Source organism: Aethalodelphis obliquidens, unplaced genomic scaffold (assembly GCF_003676395.1).
Source record: "Aethalodelphis obliquidens isolate GAN/ISIS:26980383/991018 unplaced genomic scaffold, ASM367639v1 scaffold71, whole genome shotgun sequence".
In the NCBI taxonomy this organism is placed as follows: domain Eukaryota; kingdom Metazoa; phylum Chordata; class Mammalia; order Artiodactyla; family Delphinidae; genus Aethalodelphis; species Aethalodelphis obliquidens.
In genome coordinates, this window is record NW_020838015.1 from 7324455 (window position 1) to 7329078 (window position 4624).

Here is a 4624-nt window from a genome sequence, read left to right on the forward strand (position 1 = left end):
TAGGACAACTAAACATACAGAAAGACTGATGGTTACAAATGGTGACGAATCTACTAGATAATAAATGCAAATACTCTGTGCAACTGTTTACTAGATAACTGGAGCCCCATTAACTGCGAGGTTATCAACCTGGGTTGTGACCTTAGGTATTGATTATCCTGCTCCACATTTATCTCCTCAAAGGATCACAGCTTCCTAGCCAATAAGAAATTTGTAAGGTAAGGCTTACTAATGTATCACACAGGACACAGAAACTGTTCCAGCCTTGACAGGGAAGAAGTGCGTAGAAAATCTCAAGTTACAACACTGCCCAGGAAGGGGTGAGGAAGCAGGGAAGGGGAAGCTGGCGGCTGAAATGTCCCCTTACTCTAATGGGGGAAAAGCAAAGGCAATTCACCTGCATTAATGGGAGTGCTTCATTGGGGGAAGTCCCTGTAGATCTGAGATGTCCGAAGAGTATAGAATAAAATTAGTTGGGCATCAGAGTATTATAGTTGACAACACCTATTCAACAGTTTCAAGTTCCACCCTTGCTTTATTGAAACTGACATGGTCTTGGCTTTCTTGGAACAGTGCAGATTTTATGTAATAAAGGTCATTAGTGAATGCATAACTGTGGTGATTTTAAAACATGGCTACACATTCTTTGATACTTCTATTGACAGGTGAGGATCTAGGTCCCCTTCCTTTGAATCTTGGCAGGCTTGTGACTGCTTTAACCAATAGAGTCTAGTAAAAGTGGCACTATGTGATTTCTGAGGCTAGATCAAAAAAGGTGATGTAGTTTTTACCTTGTTTGGTAGAACATTCTCTCTTGGAGCCCTGAGCCACTATATGAGATGTCAGATTATTTTGAGACACCAGGCTGAGAGGAAGCCCAAGTCACATGGAAGGGCAATGAATAGGCACTCCAGTCATCATTCCCGGTCTTCAAGTCATCCCAGACCCAATGCCAGACATGTGAGTGAAGAAGCCTCTAGATGATTCCAGTCCTTAGCCATTCAAGCCACTTCCAGCTGTCTGAATCTTCACAGCTGAGGCCTCAGACTTTTTGGAAGAGTGATAAGCCCCACTTGCTGTCCCCTGCCTGAATTCTTGACACACAGAATCTGACAGGATAAGAAGGTGATCGTGGCTTTCTGCTACTAAGTTTGGGTGATTTGTTACACAACAATAGGTAATGAGAATAATAAGGAACAAATGTGATTTAATCACTGTACCAGATACTTTTTATATTCAAAACTGTAAAAGCTAACTCTTTGCTCAGAGAATATCTCCTAATTTTTCACTTGGGAAGTAGTGTCACTGTTATCCATCAGGTGGTCCGTCCCCCCAAATGAAAACCTATTGGAGGATTCAATGAATATATTGATATGTGTGAGTTAGCTGATACTCAGCACCCACTAAATACAGAACTCAGAGTAAGTTTAAAAACAATAATATGGAATACAAGACACATTTTGTTCTTTAGGAATCTGCATCCGAATTGAATGGCCGGGTCTAAAGACAGGGCAAGGGCAAATTTGCTTATAAAAGGTACATTAGCCTAACTAGGCAGTAGGGCATAGTATTTACAAGGTCATGGATCCCAACCACCTGGGATTTGAATCCTCAGATTTAAATTCAGATTCAGACCCCTCCCTTCCAGCTGTGTGAGCTTGCAAGCAAGCTACTTAACTCCTTCATGCCTCAGTTTCCTCATCTGTAACATGGAGTTATTGGTAGTATCTTCTCACAGGGTGTTTATAAGGATTCAATGAGATAATGCATGGAAAGCATTAGAATGGTGCCTGGCACATAGTAAGTTCTCAATAAATGTTAGGTGTCAACATTATAAGAGTATTGAGAGGATACTTAAGACACACCTCACACGGGAAAGTGCAGACTAAAGCAAAGTTTCATTAAAACGTCACTTAGGGAATTCCCTGGCAGTCCAGTGGTTAGGACTCTGAGCTTTCACTGTCAGGGGCCCGGGTTCGATCCCTGCAAGGGAAACTAAGATCCCGCAAGCCGAGTGGTGCGACCAAAAAAATAAAGAAATTTTAAAAAATAAAATAAAATGTCACTTAAATAGTCCGGGGACTGAAGGCTCAGGTGTGCCCCCAGGAGCCTAGAGTTGCTGGCTAGAATCTCAGTGAATCTTACATCAGTCTTTCTTCTCTCCCCAGTCACAGACTTCCTCTGGCCCACCTTTCTCACCTGGCTGTGGGTGTGATAAAAGGGCTTGAATTTCAGAGTTAGACAGATCCTAAATCTTAACCCTGTCACTCACCTTTGTGACCATGGGCAAATTAGCTAGCATTCCTCAATTTCTCCATCTGTAAACTGGAGTAAACAATACCTACATTCATGGAGTGCGGTGAGGACAAAAGTGCTAAAGAACGTAGCAGTAACAGGCACTTGATAATTATTCCCTTCATAATGGGGAAGGGGGAGGGAGGTTAGGGAAGATGCCTCAACTACATTTTACATTTTATGTTTGTTTATACACAATTCTGATTAGCCTGTCCTCAGAACAGCCTTAAAAAGCAGTTACCTTACCACGGGTGAGATTTATTATGCCCTAAACACACAGTGCCTTTGGATATGCATTACCGTCTCAGTCCAAACAGAATCTAGACATTCAAGCTTTGAGACATCAAAGCTTCTTATAGGTCAGAAAAAGAAAAAAGTTTTCTGTTTTTGTTTTTTTTTAACTTTAGTGTATATAAAAGTTACTCTCTGTCAGACAGAGAAAGACAAATATCATATGATACCACTTATTTGTGGAATCTAAAAAAACAATACAAATGAATTTATTTACAAAACGGAAGCAGACTCACAGACAGAGAAAGCAAACTTATGGTTACCAAAGGGGAAAGCTGAGGGAAGGATAAATTAGGAATTTATACACAGTACTATATATAAAATAGATCAACAACAAGGACCTACTGTATAGCACAGGGAACTCTACTCAGTGTTCTGTAATAACCTAAATGGGAAAAGAATTTGAAAAAGAATAGATACATGTATATGTATACCTGAATCACTTTGCTGTACACCTGAAACTAACACAACATTGTTAGTCAACTATACTTCAATAAAAAATTAAAAAATTTTAAAAATCACTATTACATGGAAAAACATTAAAAACAAAAATAATAATAATAAAGCCAGAATTCAACTTCCTCTGTCGCCATTAATATTAAACTCATTTAAATTGAAAAAAAGAGTTTCTCTGAAGCAGCAATGGAAAAGAGTGGCACACAACAACGTAGATGAAACTCACATACATAGTGATGATGAGAAAAAAACAGGCACAAAAAGAGTACACACTGTCTGACTCCATTTATATAACGTTTAGGAAAAGGCAAGACAACTCAATGGGATTGAGGGCAGAACTGTGATTACTTTTGTTGGGTTCCTGCCTGGGAGAGAGAATGAAGAAGGCTTTAGTGGTTTTGGAAATGTTCTCAACCTTGATCTGGGGCATAACGTGGATGAGTACATCTCGAAAAATTGTATCAAGCTGTACGCTTAAGATTCATGCACTTTTCTGCATGTGTGTTAGACCTCATTAAAAAATGTCCCGGGAAGGTGCTGCCATTACTACTTCCCTTTAATTTACAGGTGGTGGGAATGAGGAAGAGGAGGGTATTGTGGGGGGGCATTAACGTGTGTCTTTGGTTGTAGACCAAAGCCTTCATTTTGATAATTACTTTTAATTTAGCAGAAAAGGCCTGATGCAGCCACAACGGTGTGATTCTGCTCCCAGCTTTCCCACGGCATTCTGCAAAATGAAGGCACGGCAGGGGAGATATATGTATTTCTTTTCTTCATATATAAAGGGCTTATAAATAGTAATACCAACCTCAGTGCCAGGCATTTCCTGGGGAATTAATAGCTAGCTGGGGTTAATGGTCCTTGGTTTGACTTTGGGCCATCAACTCCTCTTGCTGCTCATTAATTCCCAGAAAGTACCCTGTGCCTTGATGGTTATTGCTTAAATATATTAAAATCAAGTTAAGGGTCTGACTTAATGTTTAGCTGTGATAATGGAAAACACAAGGAAGTACTCTCAGCAGACACATCCACTGTTGTGTGTTTTTATTTAACTCATTTTCTTCTATATTTTTGAGTAGCACCATGGAATGATACACATGGAGATTTTTGCAGATGTTGTTGCTGGTGCGTGTGTTCATGTTTAAGGCTCAGAACTCATAAAACTAGACCTGCACAGGAATCTCACTAAAAAATTTTGCAATGGGTTCATCATTTCAATGAAAATGTTCTATTTGGATCTAAGCGTTCTATGAGAAAATAGTTGAACATAATATGAGTTAAGTAAAGTATCAGTTCTGCATAAATTTAGCATAAAAGTAAGAGTTTGGAACATGGCGAGCAGCCCTTTATAACAATAATTTCCCTGTGCCTTTTGGAGGATGGACGGAACCCTTCCTAGGGTTTTCTGCTCAGTAGAGGAGAAGCATTTCAAGGCAATTGCAAGCAGTTCTTGGAGTAGGAAAGCATACACATTTCAAGTTTTAAAAATCCTGTCCATTTAATTCAATAAAATGAGCATTTGTTGCAAACCCTGCTATGTGCAAGGCAGAGAAAGGAAGAGATTGTTAACTGTGAATTCCTT